The 22,817-nt window shown below is 39.9% G+C and overlaps 1 long non-coding RNA gene across 7 annotated transcripts in view; it reads right to left on the reverse strand.

Annotated features, from left to right (window-relative positions):
• Positions 1 to 13,795: 13,795 nt before the first annotated feature.
• Positions 13,796 to 22,817, reverse strand: part of LOC116243558 (uncharacterized) — a 118,385-nt gene continuing 109,363 nt past the window's right edge. For 6 of the 7 annotated variants that reach the window (XR_016469227.1, XR_016469229.1, XR_004170000.2 and 3 more), the window contains one exon: positions 14,644 to 15,008. This is a non-coding gene — a long non-coding RNA (uncharacterized LOC116243558). Of the gene's footprint in view, positions 13,857 to 14,643; positions 15,009 to 22,817 lie in introns of those variants that run through there. The other variant, XR_016469225.1, reaches the window with a different exon arrangement.

Below are 22,817 nucleotides of genomic sequence, written 5' to 3' on the forward strand. Positions count from 1 at the left end.
CCGTACCAAACCTTGCCTGACAATGGCGTTTTTATAAAAGCTTAGCTCCTGCCTGCAGAGCCTCACTGATTCAGGAGATGTGCTATTAGTGATTATTTATATTCGGACTTTGTAAGAAAAGAAAATGTTATCTAAGAAAACGGTATAAGATAACATGAAATATTCTTTGGGAGATGGCAACAGTACAAGGGCTATAGTCAGAAGACACAGTGTCTATATAAAAATAAGGAGTTTCCTTTACGAGGCAGGGGACTACTGAGAGAGGCAGAATCAGGTCTGTGTGCTGGGCACAGGACAGCAGCAGTGCCATAGCCTCTTTAGGCCCCACACAGGAGCACGCATGGGGATGCGGGCACAATGACAGCGGGGCACTCCTTGTCACACTACTCAGGGTCATGTCTTTGGGGCTGCCCAAACACGTAGAGGTAGCTGTCCTTCCTTCATGGCTGGCAGTTTTCTCAGGGCAATGCCTGTCAGCATAGGGGCCCACACAATTGTACAAGTCAGCACAGCACTTGAAACATGGAAATGCCAAACTGCAGTTTAATTTTTCTCTATTTTTCATTATAAACATACTAACAGTATCATCCCAACCATTCCGAGCAGGAGACCACGCCAGGCTGACATCATGCCCCACATGCTGAGCACGCACTTGCATGTCCTGCAGACAGCAGCACCCAGTGCAGCCTCACCTCCCCCCACTTGTGCATCAGTTCAATGCTGTATTGCTCCCTAACTTTCCTGGGTGACACCTTCTTACTAACTGGGACTGCACTAGACCGATCGAGGCAAACAGAATTATCCAAGATAATTAACATTTCTACAGGGCACCGACAATTACATGCAGATTTGAAACCCAGCATACAAAAGAGCAGCACCAATTACCATTCTAGGAGGATTCTCATTTATTACTATGTTTACTCATAAACATAAAATTACTGATGTCGGGATTAAGATTAGAAACAACATGAGTTGCTGTCACAGATAAAATCCTTCCAAGTATATTTCAAGCACAATGCATGCTATATCTTTTAAAATACAAATAATAATAAAGTAACATCACAGATAATCTAATGGAAAGCATGTTTTTCTCAATACTGGAAATGCCTCTACATAGAATAGAGAAAAGGTGTGGTCTATTTAGATTGCTTGCTAGCAATATACTTTTTAAAAAAGAGGAAAGACAATAATCTGTAGAACAAGGTACAATATTTAAATGACAAATAAAATCTGTGCCACTTCTCTTATTAGTTGCAAAGTTCAATTATTCAATCTTTCAAAATTCAGTAATTTAATCTTTTCTTACCCCTCAAAAATAACCAATATAACATTGGTAAGCAGAGTCTGTTGTTTCACAAAACAGTATTTGAATAGTAAAATTGAGTTTAATTGTTAGAAGCCAATTAAAAGATAATTTTGCTGTATGCCAAAAGTTACAGGAGGAACACAGCATACAAAGACATCAAAGTTGTATTTCAGCCCTGCAAAGACAGTATTTCCTCCCAGACTTTCAGACTCATGGCAGTAACCTAATTGTTAGCATTAAAAAAATAAAACAACATAAAACCATTCAACATCAAAATCCTGAATGTGATTCTAAGCGAAAAAAAGCCCTGTCAGCATGTCAAAGCAGCAAAGAAGGGTCCAGAAAATTCGAGACTTGTTCAAGGTGCATGTGCTGTGCTTCCCTCTAACAAAATCCCCATAAGCAGAGGACAGTAACTGCAGGCAGCCACGAGCCCACCACACTCAAATGGGACGCATCACAGGTACTAATTAATACATGACTGCAAATATTTTTTAAAACAATGTTTTAACTGAAATCTATTCACTTGTTGAAATAGAAATAGAATAGAAAAACAAGATATATTCTTCTTCAAGCCTAGCCCCAAGACCAAAGCCGTGGCAACTCATCACCAGATCCCAGGCAGGAGGATCCATTCAAGCAGTATGAAAACACCAGTAAATTCCCAACTACAACAGGCTCCTGCCCTACCTGGATGGTCTGACCCACGCCCAGCCTGACAGCAGGTTCACTGATCTCAGCCTTCCTCTAAGGCAATGTGAACTCCTTCAGAGTCTTCCCTCTGACAACGGCGATCAGTGGTATAGCTCTGAGGGCCAGGACTGTGGTGGCCATCAGTTTTCAGTATTGTAGATAAATAATAATAAAATGCACTATTTCCTTTTTCCTAGCATTTGTTAGGGTCTCAGATTTTCTTCTTATCACTATGTCACTAGTAATACCTGCCATGCTGTATCACACTAAGCCCAACGCAGCATGGCAGAGCCAGTAAAGGCAACAAACACCAGTAAAGCAGAAAAGGGTCTATGCATCCCACAGCACTGGTCTGGGGGTCTGCTTCCTAGAACCCTATTTTAATCAGTTACTGACTGCGTCATAGTGCAACTATGGAGGAGCCATAAGTCAAACTCCTTTTTGAAGGGGAAGTGTGTGTGTGTGCTGGGGAGGTGTGGAGGGGAACAATAATATTTTTATTCCAGACCTAAATTTAGACCGCAAGTTTTAAGTGAATTCTTAAAGTAGTGAGCTGAGTTCTTTCTCACCTCCTCTTGTTTACAGTCTCTTAGACTGGGATCCCACACTACCAGTGTCACCCAGGATGTCATTTTTTTCTCTTGGCAAGTAAGCACATGTGAAAGAAAAGGCATTACATTTATAATGACAGCAACAGAACTTGCTAACGTAGTTTTTACCAGGATTCAAAGGGACAACTTCAGCTTTCCAACATGAAACATGATGTCTCTGAGCTTCACATGCGTTCTTCCACCCTACCGAGCTCATTTTAAAATGCAGAATCACCATAATTTAATATTAGACTATTTCACAGTACCATTCAAGCTCAGAACAGAAAAGAAACAGCATTAAAAGCAGTGAAATAAATCAAATGAATCATCTGAAAATAAAATTAGGGCATAAATAAAACAAAAGCAAGGCCAGGAACAGACAGACCGTCTCCTCACTCCCTCTTGGGACAGATTTCCTTCAGCACAGCTTCAGTCTCTCACTGTGACATTTCCCGGGCTCCCAGGGCCTGGCAGCACTGGGAGCCATGTGGGAAAGCTGGAGGCACTGCTCAGCACTTGCGTAGCTGGAGGTATGAGGACAGCTGTGCTCCTGGGTGCCTCTGTGTGGTAGGAAGGTAGTTTTAATCATTGCTTTAAAGTATGATTAATTTTCAAGCATTTTTGTGTTTCTTTCTGAACCTCAGAATGCCCCTCCCTCAGTTCTTTATACATTTATACATCTCACTCAGATTCCCACCTTCCAGCACCCAAGAAGGTTGGGCACCTTCTTACTGGCACAAAGGAAGGTCTGGGGGCTCCTCTTCCTTGTTAGGGCACACACTTGGGTTTGGGAGGGAATGGTTCTGGTATACATTAGCAAACTGCAATACTGAAATGATAATTTTTGGAGGAGGGGAAGAGAAAGAAAAAGAGTTGTGCCAAAGGCAGTCTTGAAAGGAGCAAACTTCTCTTCCTGGTAAAGGAAACCAAAGGTTGTTGCTTCCACGTGACAAGAATAGCATTTCTAACATTCTCTTTCTTGATAATAGCACCTAAATTCTCTCAGGATTCAATGTTTACGCTCACAAAAATCAATTTTTCGCTTTTATTAAAAAATTATGTACAGTAAATTGCTGCTACAACACAATTTACACTGTTTAACATACCCTGCTTTGATTTACTGTTCCATCCATAATCTGCTGATGATTAAGCTTCTCAAAAACAATCCGCTAGCCTTTCTAAGTGATATCAAGTTGTTTGTTTTTAATCTGCTGAAAATCATCCTGTAGACAGATGCATTATTGAAGAATTACATTTTAATTTATTTTCATGCAGTGCCTGTGATGGGCATTTGGATTAACAGAGTATGATAATGGTTCTTTGTGCCCATATCTATTCAAATCAGAAATTACCTGCACACACTGTCTCTGATGGTGGTCAAAAATTGTACAAAGAACTGAGAATAGTGCTTCTTAATATCACACAGCTCCGCCGCTCATCAATGAGTCTTTTTCTGTTCTAATGCTTTTGTCATGTATATGAAAGTCATTATGTAGTTTAGAAAACAGGAGATGAAGTGAAAGAGGAAGATCAGGGACCTGGGATGCATTAATATTCTACCAGCGTCAAAGATATTTCCCTCGAGGGGCTCCTACAGGCCACACTGTTATTACAGTGCCTATCCATTATCTTGTGCTGTACTTGGTATTAAGACAATAATGGAGAGAATAGGATTATGTGCAGATGATAGGAAATGCGAAGGCAATTCAGCAAGATAGGAAATGAATGGAGACATGATTCTTTCATCGAGGCTCGCGATGGTATAGCATACGGTAAGGAAAAAGATAAATGAAGCAAAATGAAATCTTTACAGGTTAGCTAGGGTAAAATGAGTGTTTACATAGAATCCCACGAGTTTAACCTTTTTGATACAGAATATTGCAGCTTCTTTCTTTAATGCACTGGTGTATAGTCCTTCCGAGGTCTGCTTTGATCAGAAAACTTACTCTACACGCATAGGGAAAGGACCTATGTTAATTCCATAGAGGCGGCCTTATGCAGCAGATAATTCTTTCATTCATGGCAAGAAAGGGCTTCTATATTTCATCTCCTTCCTCCTGCTACACAAATAAACAAAATAAAGTCCAAACCGCAGCAAGGAAGGAGAGAGCAAACCTGAGCTGTGGATCCCCTTGCTAAATGCTCAGACTGTTTCACTACTGGACACCTTTTAATTCCTCTGGCCAAGCCTGTGCTGACATCAAGTAACACAGGCTCATCGCTTTAGGATGCCAGCAATGCATTACAGTGGCGATAAACAAAGACGGGACCAGACCGTGCCACCTACAGACATTTCTCTGGCTTAAGTCTGTCGTACTTTTTAAATTAGGACAAATCACACACACGCACTTCTTATAACAGCACAATGCCAAAAGAGATCATCGCCGTTCCCTAAAGCACGATGCCACGTCATTCCTTTCGGGGGGTGCTCAGAAGCCTCCCTGCAGCTCTCAGAGCCCACAGTGCCAGCGGCAGCAGGACGCGCTGCGCAGGGCTCGGCCGGCACGGCCGCGTGCGCCCTGCAGTCACACCCAGCGCTGCCAGGCGAGGAAGCCGCCCTCACACCGAGCCCAGCTCCGCACACAGCAGCCCTCACGCCATCACCCGCTGCGCGATTTCCTCGCAGGCCCGGCCCCGCGGCGTGGGCGGCCGCCAGCGCGGCTCCATGCTGCTCCCTGCTGTCTCAGCTCGCCAGCTTTCCTGCTTCTCCCTTTGTCTTGGCCTGCGGTTCGGCCGTCGCGGCTTGGGTCGGCGTGCCTTGGCCGGCACTGCTGCTATCTGTGGTCCTGATGGCCGATTCTGCCCCGAAATACACCCATGAAGTTGTCGAAACAGAGAAATACAGGAAGGCGATAAACAGCAGCAGTGGAGCTGCTGTGGAGCGGCCCTGTGCGCTCCTGCTGATGCCTCCGGGGGCTCACGCTGGGAGACACCACTACCCCCAAAATACTGCTAAAAAACTGCAAAGAAAACTGCCTGCAAGGAAGTCACAGAACAAACTTCATCGTAGGGCTGGCTGCTGACTTGAAGAAGAGTGTTTATCTTATGTTTTAACATTGCTTAACATAGTGGACACTTATTTACAGAAATGTCTCATTATCACAGAATCATAGAATCTTTTGAGGTGGAATGGACACTTTAAGGCCATCATGCTCAACATGCTTCCCTGCAACAAACAGAAACAACCAAAGCTCAATCAGGTTGCTCAGAGCCCCATCCAGCCTGACTTCAATGTCTCCAGGGACAGGCACCCACCACCTCTCTGGGGAGCCTGTGCCAGTGCCTCACCACCTTCACTGCAAAAAACTTTCTCCTTATATCCAGTCTAAATCTCTCCTCTTCTAGTTTAAAATCATTGTCTTATTTAAGAAATACCTTAGTGATTTTTCAAGGAGAAAACACCAGGAAGGTTTTCCAAAGCCGTGCAAGTGAGACCACAGCCACCTTCCTACAAGTGGCTGGCATCCAGTACCTGGCCCTGAAACTCCCATGAGCAAGAAGCTGCCCAAAGCCCCTGCAGCTCCCACCTGCAACGCAGGCCCTATTCTGGGGACATGGCTGAAGGATACAGTTTGGTCTCACAGTGAAATTCCAGGCTTGAGGCTATTTCCTTGCTCACTTCCCCCCAAGGAACACGTATGTAGGGTAGAAAGCTGAGGTTTATGGGGAGAGGCAATATCCTTTATGAGACCAGCTATTAGAGTTGGGGGAAAAATAGACAAGCAAATAAGCCATTGTCAGGTCTGAAACAGAGGTTGCAAACTGCAGTAAAAGCATGTTGGTAAGATGTGCTCTGGGATGAAATTATTATGCTATCAATTAGATGATATGAGAGGAAAGGACAACTAGCACCTTGGAGCAGCAGGCAGCTCGAGCACAGGGAGCCACACGCAGGTCACTCACTCCAGTGGGACAGAGAAGTGAGAGACAGAGAAACCAGACAGCAGTTGAATGTAATTGAAAAGTTAGCAGGAAGGGAGTGGAAATGACAGTATGTCATCAGCCCCTCTATTGGGTCCTGCTATAAAGTATCTTCACTTGCAAGTTTTCTTTCTGGTTGTTTTGTAAATCTGCTTTGAGCACCAGAATGCCAGAGCAGGCAGATTATTTTCTGAAAATGTTTATCCTGTGATAATGGTATTTCTGTACCTTAGTGAAAAATAATTTACCTATGAGCTGCAGATCAACTGTTTGATCTTTTCTGCTTTGCGTAATGTATTCAAAATCATTACAGACACTGTTATAAAGTCAATTCCAATACACCTATGGAATAGATTGTAACTTTTTTTAAAAAATAATTTCTTCTGTAATAATTAAGAGAGAAAGTTTCATATAAATTTAATACTGTTGGTCACAGAAATAAATGCCCTCTTTTACTTTCCTCTGTTACAAAGAAGAGATGTATTATGTATGCTCCTTGCCATAAGAATGATTCCATTTCCAGACAAAGAGCTCGGAACACCTTTGTGAATGTGAAATAATCACTAAACACAAACTACTCACTAATTCAGCTGTGCCTACCAACTTGCTGCATCTCAAATCTGGAGGAAGGATAAAAATGCTTGGAAACACAGAGAGGGCAGGAAAATAACCCCTTGGATTACAGAAACTTGACTAAGTCTAGTCTGTGACAGGGATCCAGCCCGTTTTATTTGATCCAGAAGACATTAAATGTCACCTTTCTCCTGACCCCAGCAACGTCCAGCTCTGACCCATCACCTCATTAACACAATCCCAGCATTTCCAAGCATCCAGCCACTGTGGGCAGAGCTGTCCATAACAAATGGCCAATATCTGTAACCAATTCCCTTAGCTATAAAGTACATTAAAAGCAAATTACAAACTGCATTTATTAAAACAGCTAACAAGGCCAACAAAAAAAGCAGAACTTCAAGATGAGGCATGCTTTATCACGCATGTTTCACTCCTGTTCACATGCATCTGGTTCATAGGGAGCACACTATTAGTCTGGTACACATGATCTGACACTCTCACATGTGCTAATTTCTCCCCTAACCATGAGGAATGCTGACTGCAGCACAGACCATCTAGCAGCACCCTGAATGCCCCTGCCAGTATCTGCAGTCTGCTTTCAGAGCCAGCACTGACCCAGTGGCTCTTAGACTCACCCCAGATGAGGGCTGCTGATGGTTGGGGGCAATGGTTCCTCAGTTCTGAACTCTATTGCTTAAGGCCCACTCACTTCTACCCATCAAAAGAAAGGGGTTTTTTGTTTGTTTGTTTTTTTGCAGATCTCTTTTTGTAGATCTAAAATCAAGCTGTATTTTGGTAGACATCATTTACTCTCCTCTGAAAGACAACGTTTTCCTTGGCAGGTGACAAGCACCACCTCCACATTCTACTGTAGATGCTGCTAATTAAACCACAGTGAAATTCAGATAATTAGCAACCTTTTCTAACACGGCAGGTTACTTATTCTAAACCTTTTTTCCAGATGAAATGGTATTCAAGACATTTTAAAAATCCACTAATTCCCAGGCTCTTAAATGTATTTTCCATTCTAACAGGAAGAAAAAAAAAGAAAAACACAGAACAAATCATATAGGATACTGAAAGCAGAGGAAGCATTTATCACCAGTATTTGTTCGCATTTTGCTATGTCTGACCACGTGAGCACTAACAAGAATGTGTTCATTCTCTCACCAGAGATGGTCTTCTCATCATAATTATACAGTCTTTTTATTACATTTTAAAAATAAAAGTAGATTTTAAAACCAGTTTAATGCCTGTATCTTCGGCAGAGATTCTTTTAAACTTTCAGCAATGTATTACATTACCAAAGTACGGTATGCTGAGGATGCTTTAATACTTAAATGCACATTGCTGATGCCTCTAAGGAAGTGGAATTGTTTAGATTGAGGATTAGTGTAAAGGTGGCATAATTACTTGAATGGATGCAGCCAGTTAAATGTAAGAATATTTTAGAGTTAAAAAAGAAGTTGTAAATGAGGGGCTTTGTTTTCAGGTCTTGCATAAAGGGACTGCCTACATTTGCCTTCTCACTCTAGAATATTAATGGCTGTTGGTCACAACAGTGACTATCACAGAGAATACAAAAAACTCTTTCCTCCTTTTCTCCTGAATTGCAAAAACTGTCATTCCCTTCCAGCTACTCTCTACAGCATTCAGCAAAGCTGACTGAAAAGGATGCACATTAGGGCAGGGCTGCCTGAGCTGCTGGGCTGCAGGGCCACAGCTGACCCTCATTCAGTGTGCTGCACTTCATCCGGGCACCGGGCAGCACAGCTGCAACTTTTGCCTTCTGCTGCCTACAGCCTTTGAACACCCTTAACTACAATGAGTCAGCTGTTCTGCTTCTGCCTCCCATACACACCTCTAATCACACTACTTCTTCATCAAGCTGGGAGCTCTGCAGGGGTTAACCTTGAAAAATTTTACAGTAAAGGCAGCATTTATTGTGGTGGCAATTACAGAAAGAGAAAAAGCAATTTCATCTTTTATGTGGCTCACAGTTTCATTAATGTCATATACTTTTAGCCGACTTGAGTTGTTGTGCATCAGCTCAAAAAGTTCACACAAACAGTGCTGAAATAAGAAATAAAGAAATAATGCAGGGCAAACTTCAACTTCTCAAACACAGGCTTAATTCTTCAAATACCAGTAATGCTTTCATTTGACAGCTTTATTAGTGTCCTAAGCTTCAGGCCAAACTTGCTATAAAGTAAACTGCTCAAATGAAGCTGAGAAAAAAGAAAAAATTAAACAGACCTGCAAAGAATTTGTTGCTCCTCCTGTTTTAGCAGGGAACTCTGCTCCTAGTGCTTCCTTAACCTCATGTGTGATGACAAAAGGAACTCAGATGAAAGGCAGAGCACCATGGCAGCAGTGGCTGTGCAGTGATGTAGATCTTACAGCATTCAGAGATGCTTCTGGGATTCTCTGGTATTGTCACCGTGCTAGGCAAAGTTTCTCTACAGTGATAGGTATCATTTTATATCTTTAGCCTTCAATAAAAAGAACACGATACATTACACAAAGACTAATCACAAAAATTATTTTTGTTTACTCTCAAGCTCCGAAATCTCAGAGTTCAGAATTCTGGATAAAGAAAAGTCCCTGATGTTGCCCATCATGTAAACAAATGCCAAACACTTGTTCTGAGGCTTTCCAAATGTTTCTGGGCAACGTAGTCACAAATAATGAATTATCTTTGCTACGCCATGGGACCAGGATGAAGGCGGGCAGCTTATTATCCACTTTTCATCTATCACTTCACATGGTTACATGAAAACCCACATCAAGTTAAGGGCATGACTACAGTTTAAATAAAGCTAGTACCATACATCTATGTCTAGCAGTTTTCCTACAAGGAGTAATTCAGGAAAGTTTAGATAAATCAACTAAACCCACGATAATAATGCATGTAAGTTAAAATGCATTAAATTCCTATGTGGATATTCTCACTGAGAAGTGGTCTGACTTTACTGTAAAAGAGGATTAAGCTACCATGAACTGAGGCCATTCTCCTTCAGAATTAGATCATCCACACAGCAGCTTAAAGCCCTCTAGCTTTGGTGTACTTACCTCACACTTTTCATTCATCTGGATTTTCTTACAATTGGAACAATCCTCGGTTAAATAAAAATCTCCCCTCTTGTATATTTCTGGTTGATATTACAATTACCTGGTTACTCAGATCAAAAATGTCTTGTGCAAAATAAAAAAATAAACCAACTAAAGCTGTTTTGCAAGTAGCAGAAACAGAGACATCCTTTTGTACAGGAAAATGACAGCAGCATACCCCAAGCTTTGGGCACTTGACAGATCACCAACTGCAGTGCTGGACTAAGCTTTTCCTAATCTTGAAAAGCAAACAAACAAAGAAACAAAACCTTAAATCAATCTTACATCCCATCTGAAAGGATCTCTTTAGATAGAAAAAGACAGGCAAACAAGGCAGCCTCATTGGACAAGGTTGTGATGGGAAGCATCTGGCAACTTTGTCCTCTAGAAGTAGGAGAAGTAGAAGTGGGGCAGGCACAGCACTGGGTGCCCCTTGTCACTGAGCAGAGGATACATTTTTAGAGGTTAAATAAGATGCACTCTGAAATTTACCCATCCCAGGCTCACAGATGAAATGCTAACTAATGAACAAGGAAAAGCAAACACTTTCACAGCCTGTTACCAACTCAGGTGTTAGTTCATCTGAATGATAAATTTTATATGACTGAAAGAAAATGGATGCAATTCGTGTTCCCACGTAATGCCAAGTGACTGAGATGTAGCAAATAAATACAAAGAAAATAAAGTAAAAAAATATTAACCAAATATTCCCTTTGATTGCTACATAGCAGTTTGGTTTCAAACATCTCAGGGAACAGAGAGCACTAATAATGATGCAAAAAAAAAATTGTTTTAAACACTGACTTCATATAGTTTGCTCCATAGCAGGCAGACACATATCTGTAATATATATTTTGAACCCACATATCCATTGGCACTCCTTACAGATCTGAACTACAAACAGTGATAGTGGGAAAGTTTAAGAGAAATCTAACAAAGACAGAGCTCCTATGCTTTGTTTTTTCATATTTCTTTGCTTGCCTTCATTATTCCTTGGCTTTCTCAAAACCAAAGAGTAAGGATGTGACTACCCACAGAGGCCTGCAGGTGCCAGCCTCACTGCTGACCCCACACCTGCAACCCAGATACCAAGTACAGACACAGCTCCGAGGTCTGCTGCCAGCAGTCCCACGTGATCATGTAGAATCTGCTGTTACTTCAGATCTAGTCTGGTTACTATTAACTCCATGCATCTCCACACAAATCTAGGTTATTGCAGACCAGAGCCTTACAACACTTCACCAAGGAAAACCTGTTGCAAGAAAACAGGCAGTTCTGGTGCATTTTCTGTCAGAGCTCTCCTTCACTAATGCGCAAGCTAAGCCAGAAAAAGCACCCCTAGAACTCCAAAAATATAAGTTCTTTCATACTAGCTTTTGTAACATAGATTCCTCCTTGTTTGTGAGTTCCGCAACAACTGGATCCAACATGCTGGGACTGCAGTTTGAACTGCATTGCCTTAATTCATTTCTTTAAAAAAAAAAACAGGTGGTTTTGGTAGAGCTGAAAAATTCTGCACGCAATGACTCTCTGGAGAGCAGACTCCGTTAGTCTTAAATTCACAACTCTGTCACCCTGTGCCTTTATCTGAGCCAATCTGACACCTTCCATGTCTACAGAGCCCCTTGGCATCCCTCCCAACATCCTGCAATCAGCTATCCTAAGGAACAGTGAAAGAGATCTCCCTGGAAGGGGACAGCTCCTTCTCCCAGAAGGAGAACCTTTGTGGCTCAAAGGGTCAAGATCTGTTCCTCTCATCCTCTGCTGGGCTATGCTGTCAGTGGGTCTTTAAACAGGACCAAGCTGAGGTGTTCATCCTAAACTGCTGAATGTATGCATGCCAAGTTCTTCCGTCTGGCACAGCCTGAATCTTCTGCATCACAAAGAAATATTACTTGAGGGCATGTATGTCTGCAGCCATTCAATCCATATTTCTCCTGTAAAATTTTCTTCAACATCTGCACCACTCTATGATTATCTGAACACCATTCAGTCTACCTCTAACTTGAGTTGCCTAAGTATATTTGCATGTATATTGTAAGCATTATACTAAATGAGATGGGACTGCCTGCGTAATCATGTCATGACTTCCCCTTAGGGAAGCCTGGTAAAATTATGTTCCATTACATTTGTAAAATACTACCCATTAAAAGCAGGAATAAAACTTTTATGTTCATGTGAAACAAAGCAGAAAAATTCACCACCCTTTAACTTATATCAATTTTGATATGAAAGAAGCATTTTCCAGGCAAGCAGGGATGCTGATTTTGAACTCACTGTGATGTGCTTTCAGCTTTGATTGTTTGACTGTTAAGCCTGTTTCCAAAACTCTCTCTTTTTTTTTAATATTATAAAACAACAGAGAACAAAAATAGTTCATCTGTCTTGAAGAGTATGGGCAGTAGTTTTGGAAAAATCTTTCTTGGTGAACTTTCCTTATTTATAATGGTCCATGTCATGAAAGAGAAAAATGACACTATTAAGTGTCCTTTACTCTTGCTGCCGGTGAATTCATTGTTTTAATTCTTTGATGCTCTGGCAAACTTTCAAGTATGCCATGGGAGAATTTTAAAAATGAAGCATTCATTTAGAAGTCGCACAGTGGTGATATATACACACAGCTTCAATTTAAACCATTATTGCATACCATCCTTTTCCTTTTATAATAATCCATTAAATGCTTTCAAGTATGGAGAAGAAATAGCAACCTGTAGATCTGAATGGAGCCCAGATGACCTATAAAATACATCCTGCCTCACTGCCTGACTTGTTCCAGCTCTCATCTCTAATGGTTGCTATTGTTATTCTACCATCCAGACAACTACACACATCAATTATACATTCTTCTGGGTCACAGATACATTTTCTTAGGCAACCTTTTTGTCTTAATGCATGACGCTCTCTCTTCAACCTGTGAACAAAGTTGAAGGTCTTAATATTAAAAAAATACTACTTTTTCTTAAACCGTGTTGATAATTGGAAAATATCTACATTAAAATCAGCAGATAGAGTTTTTTGAACTATTTAAAAGTATTTGTTTGGACCATATATTTTCTTCTATTACACCAAAATGCATTAAGCAGCTCTGTGTGCAACAGAACATTTTTTCTTTTGTTATACTAGTGCCTGGCAGCATGGCTATAATTAAATGTCCTTTGCTTTCTTTATTTTATGACACTAACAATTCGATCATCTTAATTGGACTTTCCTTGGCGTATACGTAGCTGGCTCAAAAGCAAAGCCTTTCCTCTGTGAAACAAACTCAAGATGTAGATTATGGACAACTTCTGACTTTTTTAGAATCTTTGACTTTTGTGTTTTTTTAATGATCCTAATTTCAAAAGTTTCAGTTTATCCACTATCATGCAAGTGTAAGACAGCTCTCAATTTTCTATTTTTATTTGAGATAATAGTCTCAAACAAAATCCTTGCTACATTTCCAAAGCAGTAAAGGCATTTAACTTTTGAAGTTGATCAAGTAAAACAAATAGTTTGGGAAACAAAACATGTCACTTCCAAAGAACTCGTACACATCACATATATGAAAAAAAAAAACAAAACAAAACAAAAAAAACTTTCCAACAGTAAAAAATCTCACCTTCTGTATTCTTTAGTATCAGTAAGATAGCACAGAGAATAAGCAAAGGACAGCCTCATGCTATCTGCAAAGCATCAAGGAAATGGGTTATTTGGTAAATATTCACAGAGGTGGTCTTGAAGTCCATCTCAGCAAGGCACAATGCCCAGGCCCCAGTTTTGCCCATCTCCAGGAGATGGCGTCAGTTCAGCAGCCAGTGCTACCAGCAGGGTTTCACCTCTGCTCCTGGAGGTTGGTGGATCACACCTAACCCAGTGTCACTCACTCACTAACTCATGCCATGAAGACCATGTTAATTTGCAGTCTCCCAAACTTTGTATCCTATCTTAAGTGCTTTCACTTAGCGCATTTTTGATAGCTCTGATTTTATCCATGTGAGGACAGAGCCTTAGAGCAAAGCTGCAGTGAAGGCTGTAGCTCTGCAATCTTGCATTTCACCTGCTCACTAGTTTCATGCCTTTAAAGCAGTTGATAGGATCCATTTAGCAGAATCCTATTCAGACCTACAAAAACCAAGGGATAAATACTATTTTAACAGGGGTTTCTGGTTGGCTGGTCAGTTTGTTTGTTTGTGCAGGCAAGGGGGTGTGTTATGTTTAACTTTATTATAAGTAAGCCTATATAAATGCAAATACTGTTTCTGTAGATATAATTTCATAAAGCAAAACTCCCCACAATCTTTAGCAGTGAAATTCAAGTGGCAACTGTGACAAGCAAAGAAAAATGAATGCAGTTAACTTCAGCCATCCCTGCTCATCTGAAAACTTGTGTCAGTTCCTAAATAAGCTTTTCATTTTTCTATTCAGTCTGCTGATCTTTGTTGATTTACAGCATGAATGAGCATGGCGCATTGCAACTTGTATAGTATATTTTTCCTAAATAATAAAGCATTTATTGCAGAACCATCAAACCTGCTACTAGCTTTGAATTATTACAGCAATGAAGTGCCATGTTAACAACTCATTTACGTTGTTGCAGAAGACTGCATTAGCACCATATGTAATTTAATCTCGATCAGGAGAAGGAACACCCCAAAACACATCTAGAACTGATGAGAAGCTACAACTCAATGACATTTTTCTAACCAACCTTCTCCCAAAATGGGGCTCCATCAAGTCCATCTCACCCTTGACTATGCACAGTGTACAAATTGCTGCTGGACGAATCACTCCCACGTGGCCCTCAAAGCTTCAGCAGACCCCAGGCTCTTCCTCTGCTGGAAGAAGGAGAAAGTACACTTAGTGGAGATTTGCAAAAATCTTATTGCTTTCAATAGTGCCACTCACCCCTGCGGCAGGTTCTGAGAAGATGAAAATATTTTAGGAAGAAGCTCCTGCTGTTGTGCTAACATTCTGGGTGACTACAATAATATAATATTAAAATATATATATATATATATCTCCCAGGGTATCTAATATTATCCAACTGTTAACTTGAAAAGATCCTATTCTTGCATGTTCCTAAAATAGGCTGGATACTACCACAAAGCCTGATTTAGGCAACCATAAATAAAAACGGACCAGACAAATTTTCCTTTCCTGTAAAGTAAGATGGAATGCATGGATTTCAACATTATACATAACATTTGAGGAGTTATCCAAAGTACCAGTGATTTAATGGTGAGGATAGACTTGATTTGTTGAACAGGGGAGCCTGACTGGAACAAGGTGACTTCATTTTTATTGGATAAAACAGACTTACATGGAAGTAGAAAGCATAATGTATAGATGTATCATAAAACAATGGCCAGTCACATCTCTATCCACTTCTGCCTACAGAGTTTGGTTGCAGAGGAAGACCAATATGATAAAGAAAATAATGTTTCAACAGCATTGTTTCAAGATCTTGACATTTAGTTCGGTTATCTATGAGAAATACTATATTTTTTGAATACCATTTAAAACCAAGTAAATCCAAATTCTTCCTGCATAATCTTCCACTGCCATCTAATAAGTTGTAAGAGGCAACACGTTGCTAACTTTGTTAGCTCTCTCATGACCAAGATTTGCCTAAGAAATGCATTGTACCACATCATCAGTCTTTGGCTGTGATTATTCGAGAATAATTTGATTTCCTCAGTCTTCTTTTTTTTCTTTTTGGTTTTCTTATAAGACATTTCAAGTTAGGTGAACCTATTAGCATGCTGAAGTGTTACTGTCACTTTCTATTTCATTGAAATTGCTCATAATAGAAGGCAGAATTTTACTTCTTATCTATTAGCTTTATTATTGGTGGGTTTTTTCCCTCTATATTGTGCCAGGATCAGCTCTGATGTTATTTACTTAAAAAAGCCTCTTCTATTAGTTCCATTTCCACCTCCTTCCAGGTGCCAACTACAAATGATCAGTTTACCTTATCACCTTGAGCTAAACAAGCCAGCAGCTCACCACTACCACCAGTTGCCTCTTTCAGCCTACCAAAGACAGGCAGGTCATCGTAGGCACATAAGTTATATCCAACACGCACACAGGTGCTTTCCTAACCAGCAGCAGTGAGGGGTAACAGAGGCCATAAAAGGCAGTAGCCATACAGTAAGAACTGCTAAATCTGCCCTGCGTGAGAGATTATCTGTTGTTACTGTGAAAATCATACTACTGAAAGGCTACAGCCTTAAAAACCCTATCTTACCAACCAATGGCATTTAATATGTTAATCTAACAACTTCAATGCCCCCTCCACAAGAATATACTTATTCTGCTTTATTTCACATAAATTACCCAGTCAAAAAATTATTTGAACTATGAGGCAGAAATAAGCAAGCGTTATTGTTTACTGGTTGACCAGATAAGGAGTTAAACGTCTAGAGGTGAAGTGGAGGACAATTAATGTACTAGCCTGCTCAATTATCATACAATGCCCACTTCTCGGGGAATTAGAGCTATTATGATCTACTCCTATGAATAAATGAGAATTTCTGCTCTCAGAGGGCAATGTAATAGTTTTGGAAAAAATCTTTTCATGAGACTGCGGCTTTATCAGTTATATTTTAGAGTCAGTATAAACACTTGTGTATCACAGGATAGGAACTACAGACAAGCTTGTAATTTTAATTTTTGCTCTCATATTATTTCTGTTCATTTCTCCTGTGCTCTTATTCTACAAGTCAAAAAAAAAATTAACTTTGGTTTTTCAGGTCTACTCCTTTTGTAAAATGTTACCAGAAATCTAAAATCAAAATAAAGATATATACATAATGATTTGAATAATACAAATTCTGCACAAATTGTTTTCCAGTGCAAACACCCACAAAAAAAATGTCTTGATAACATTCAACTTATTGAAAGATACTCAAACACAGCTTCAAAAATAAGGGGAAAAATAAGAGTATTTTATTCAATTTTCACATGATCTAGTAAAAGAATTGTATTAAATTCTATATGAAAAATATTCTTTCTTGGTCATTTTGACCCAAATATTTTGCACCTCTATCAGCAGAATAACTGATTTTCTCCACAGCTGACAAGGTACAGAGTTCCATGGTCATTTTCCCAGCAGACAGAATATACCTAAATATATGATAGCTTTAAGATAGCCTGACCACAAAAGAAAGCTTTAGGAGACCCAAATAGTGGACCATATGTGATATCAAATGGGCAAGCCATTAACATCAGCTGTGAACATATTGTACCAACTGGGAATGAAAATAAAACATTCAACTACCAACTGTTATAATCTGTAAATAGTCAAACCAAGTCCTCTGGGTTCCAAAAATACATGAATAGGGTGACTTGTTGAGTTCCCATTGTTCTGTTCTTAGGTAATGCAGTATATTTGCTCCTAGGGAAATATAATGCAGTCAGTGAGAGCTGATATCAGAGACACTCCCTGCACATTAAGGACTCCTGGATTTTTGAAACCCCTTCCCCTCCTCCTTATCTAGTGAGGATGTATCAAGCTCAATGTAGCCCAATATGTAGTATTTATATTTATATATAACTATAGCTGAAGATTACACACTAAGGATTATGAAATAAAGAATTATCTTGAAGCAACTTTTCTATGTACAGTGCACTGTAGCAATTAAAAAAATCCCATTGTAAGTTATGTTGAAAAACTGGTAGTATACTAGAAAATTTATAGAGGGCACTAAACTGGTAAGAATTCATTGTACAGCTGGCAAGTGCACTCCTACCTACTAGTTGCTTCATATTTAATAATGCATGTTATGAACAGATGGATAGAATGTCAATAAGGCTCTCTGTATCATCAGTGGTAATGAAATACCGGACTTTGAATGCTTAATAGCACAGAAAACAAAAAGCCTGGAGGAAATTTGTCAATGTCATGCATGCAGTACTTTAGCAGTGCTTTAACACTGTTAGTGTGAGGCCATATGTTTCTTCTAACAGCATCTACTGTAGCTGGGTGCCAAAAAAAAAGTTTGACACTTTTTTTTTTTTAAACTCTTGCAACATGTTAAGAGCAAATACCCTGTGAATCAGTCAAGTGGAGTAGTCAGCAGATATGCAACATCATTATTCTTTTTATTCCATTTCTCAATGGAAAGAAGCTAAGAGAACTTGCTAATAAACACTGTTCTTTATATCAGTTTCAGTAATACACTTGAAAGAGATCTCTGAAAAATTAAATATAGAAATAAAGGCACTGAATTCTCTGTATTAAGCAGTAAATCTCATAGTCAAGAGTCATGGAAGATGTAGAACTGGAAAATATTGCAAGCATAAGAAAAGAAGAAACATACACAGCAGGTTCCAGAAATTGGGCACTCAAGAAGGAATAAACTAAAAATTATCTTGGGTAAGTATCAGCTAAAACATCTAGGGAAAACACTCTGAAATAGTCAAAAGGAAGAGGAGAGAAGGAAGATGCCAATCTGATTAAGAAAGAGATGCAGATATGGCAATAAACACACTAGGCACAGGCTTTCACTGTGACATGAATGGAAAAAGCAGGAGCCCAGCAGCACCTACCAACACTTTGGTGACACCCACAGTGGTGCTCCCATGCCGTGCACTTCTCAGGGAACCCCATACTCAGAGCTATGTAAGGTGTGATTTGCTGTTGCAACTAGTCCTCTGCAAGACACAGAGATAGATCTCAACTTCAGAAATACAACTGGAATAACACGTATATGGTGTCAGCAGAAATCACTGAGAGTTTAACTTGATTTTGGGTAAAGAACTATTGGACCAGTGTCAGGTGTTCAAGGGGCTAAAAAATCTCCGGGAAGGGTTCAAATTCCTTGAGCAGCAACAGTGCTTCCTGCCCTGTGACACCCACAAGTGCCTATGTTCTCTTCCACATCCACCTTCCCCTTGCTACCCTCAGCCCAACGGCTCTGAGCTGTGATGTGCCTTGACTCACTGCCACCAGCCCAGACTCCAGACAAACCCAGCTACTTCCCAGACTGCATGGGGCTGCCACAAGTGCTGCTATCTTTGGGACTTTTGCCACCACCAGACTCAGCTGTGCAAATTACCATTGTGTTCAAAAATTATTAGAGAAGGCTGACAGCGTTTCTTTGGAAAAGGAAATTAGAAATCATATCATCAACAACAGTTACACCTCCAAGCGTACAGAATGCATTTCAATTCAGCACAAAGCAGATGATTTTCCCTTCTGCAGCAGAGGGGGATGCAGAGAAGCCACTTTAGACTACACTAGAGTATTACCCTCTTCCTCTCGCTTCTGTTTTCCCTGGAAATATCCTGAGCCCTAACCACAGCAGTTACTTTTACAAGAATGAAGCAAATTTTTGGAAGTTCCAGAAGCACAAATACTAATAGGGATGCAAGCTTTCTGTGCAGCAGGGCACCAAGATGTGAGAAGAACTGAATAGCAGCAGGGGATCCTCACCCACTATGGCCAGAAGAGATGCACATCAAGAAGCAGAAGTAAAGCAAAGGAACAATTCTCAAAGAACTGATAAAAGTATTCTACCTATTAGATTTCTCTTAGCTAGAATCTCATGTGTATGTTGGATCCTGAGAAAAAAAGACCTGAAGAAAATGCTATGGTACACATTTACTGATAGTAAATGCCATTCTCAGCCTGGAAGGTCTTAGGTAGGTTTTTCAAAACCAAAAGGATATTGATAGCTGAAGAAAGTTTCAAGAACAACTTCTTAAGGGAAAAATATAATAATCTATAAATATTTGAAGTGTGTAAAGCCATCAAGGGAAAGGGATATAACTAGAAATAGTGGAAAGAAAAAGCTTAATCTCAATAGAGTATCAGGAAAATCTCCCTGACAGTGAGATGTATTACCTTGTGAAATAGTCTCCCAAGGAGAAATATGGAAGCTTTCACTCGGGATTTTAAAAACTAAAGTTGACAGAAGACTAAAAAATGTTCTCTATGAAATAATCCTACGTTGGCAGAAAAACTGACTGAATAAGCCATCCTGTCTTTTCTCTTTCTATGCTGCTTCAGCCTTTGATGATTTGCTAACCTGTTGTAAACAGTCAAAGGTTATCAGAAAGGAGCTCATTCAATTAATATGATGGATAACAAGATTACAAAGGTGGTCATTGTGAAAGACTATTACAAAGTATTTCTTTAAATGGTGAAAAGCAGGTGCTTTTCAGACAACAGGGTTTTTCCCCAAGACTTGACAAATATGACCTCAATCCTGTTTTCAAGTACATGCTTAATTTTAAGCGTGCTTTCTTTCTCCCATTAATCCAAAGACAGTCCAAACCTATGGTCTGAAACATGCCTGTAAGAAAAGAATTTTCCAAGAGTCCTAGGAAGAGTTTCCCATCCTCAACACAACATTGGCAGGTGCTTTGTGTAATCAAACTTAAACAAGCAAATAATGCCTTTTGCACCTTTATTAGTACCTTTCAAACCCACCATTGACAAGGACAGGCTAAGTTCAGAACTGTTCAAAATTGCACACCTTTCTGCAGTGATTCCTATTTAATCTAACCAACCTGACACCGTGAACAGTGTTAATGAATATTACAGTCTGTTATATTGACTTGTACATCATAAACAAAGATGGTAAAAGTACTTTGGGAAAGAGTCTGTGAATTGTGTTCTACAGCTTCATCCTGAGATCATCCTATCACAAATTTCAGTCACTATTAGCATCAATATTTAGCACACAGTGTATTTCATTTACTGCATTTCATTCATTCATTCAGTGCTGGGGGAGGGCACAGACCTTGTGCCCTGTAGATGGGCTGCAGTGGTGCCTGGCTGTAACCACACTGGTACCTGTACAGATATGATTCCTAAGTAGGCATTACTGGCAGCTACCACAAAAGCAGAAGCAAGCAGAAAGCCAGGGTTTCGCTTCTCCTATGAAAATACCTAGGGAACCAAGCAAGAACAAATCAAAAGGGATGAACAGACTTTACTCTGAGCACCTGGAGACTGTAATAGAAAATGCTAGCCCATCTAGAGCTTTAAGGAACTTTATTAGTTCTGCAGCACAAACACAACTTCTCATTAAATACTTTTCTGCCAATGAGTTGTAAGTGATTTCCTCTAGCAGCATTACTGAGAGCTGTTTTGGAAGGAACTCTCCATTTATGTGCCTTAAATACCGAAGGGCTGTTTGTGTATTTTTTAAGAAATTCATCCTGCACATGCACATGAACCATACAGGATATAACTGTAAGAATGAAATTACCAAGTTGCTGATGTCCAACAGTGCCACTTGCAAAGATTAAGTGACCCTAGAGTGCAGGTTCCTCTTGATCCCTAACTCGCACTTTTTAACCCAAAATAACTCCCCAGTTTGGGAGAAACCCAAAACCCCCAAGAGCCCCAGAGATGCCACTCTGCCCAAGAAATCCCAGGGCTGCCAGCACACAGCACAGTTGGAGGAGGAAAAGCATCTGCTCAGGGGCTGCTTCCTGCCCATTTCATCAGCAGCCAGCATCCCATTGCTTGCACGGACCACTGTCCCTTTCCTCCTTTTCCCCTCTCTTCTTCTCAGTCCTACAAGTTTTATCTTTCCCGCTCATTACAAGATTTTTGATAGGGTTGTTTTATTGTTATTACTTTTGCCTGCGTTTTACAGCTGGCATATCATCCCCTGCTGTACTAAATCAACACTTCTGAAAGCAGCAGCCTTTGAGTGACTGGCTGGAGCCGCTGCTTGCAGAAGTGTCAATTTGGTACAGCAGGGGATGGGGGTCACAGCTGCAGAAGCAAAGGAGAGGCCCTATTTTATGCTTCAAAATGGTAAAAATGTCAGAGGGGTGGGAAATCTATATAAAAGGAAAAAAAAAAGTGTAGAACAAAGGAAATGAAGAGGAAGAAGAGAAAAAGGGGTTAGCATAAAGAAGTAAGAGAAAAAAAAAATGACACTGCATAATAGAACAAAATCAATGGTAATAAGATGTAGGATTCTTGTTAATGGGTATTTTCAAGGTAAAAACAGGTCATGCGTGTATCACAGAAACACGGACCTGCTGGTAGTCCCCCTCTGTGGAGAAAGTTTGGCTCACTAAACTTAAATTATTCTCTTAATCAACTATGCTCATTATAGGTTGTGATGTACTTCTTAGCACAAATACTAGGGATAAAAATACATTTCTTAGAGAGATTGATTCTATGAATAAATTTCATAATGGAAGACCAATAATCCTATACTTGGAAATCTGAATCAGCAAAAGTGAACAGAAATTCCTTCTGGAGTCAACTGGGACACCCCCAGACTGAACAGTCTTTAGAGGCCCCATTGGAAAAGTAGGTATCTATTACTGTGACAGCTAAAAGGAAAATAAACCAAAAACATAGATCCAAGAGGATAAATTACAAAAAAAAAAAACAAAACAACCACCTTTCATTTTCCACATTATGTAAATTCATCTAATGCATATTTCAAATACTGTTAGCATTAACATTTGACTTTAAATGATGCCCTTTGTTTCTTCCAATCTTTGTCTGGGAGCTGCTGCTTTCCTTGCTCTCTATTAACTTTCCAAAGCATACTTGAAATAAGGGAGTACAAATGAATGAACTGTTATAGTTCTAAGAGATGTTCAAACAGTCAGAGTACTGTTCAAAAAATTCAAATAAATTCACCAGTTATTTATTTCTACAAGTG

The sequence above is a fragment of the Phasianus colchicus genome, chromosome 9, assembly GCF_987193195.1.
Source record: "Phasianus colchicus chromosome 9, bPhaCol1.hap1.1, whole genome shotgun sequence".
Lineage (NCBI taxonomy): Eukaryota > Metazoa > Chordata > Aves > Galliformes > Phasianidae > Phasianus > Phasianus colchicus.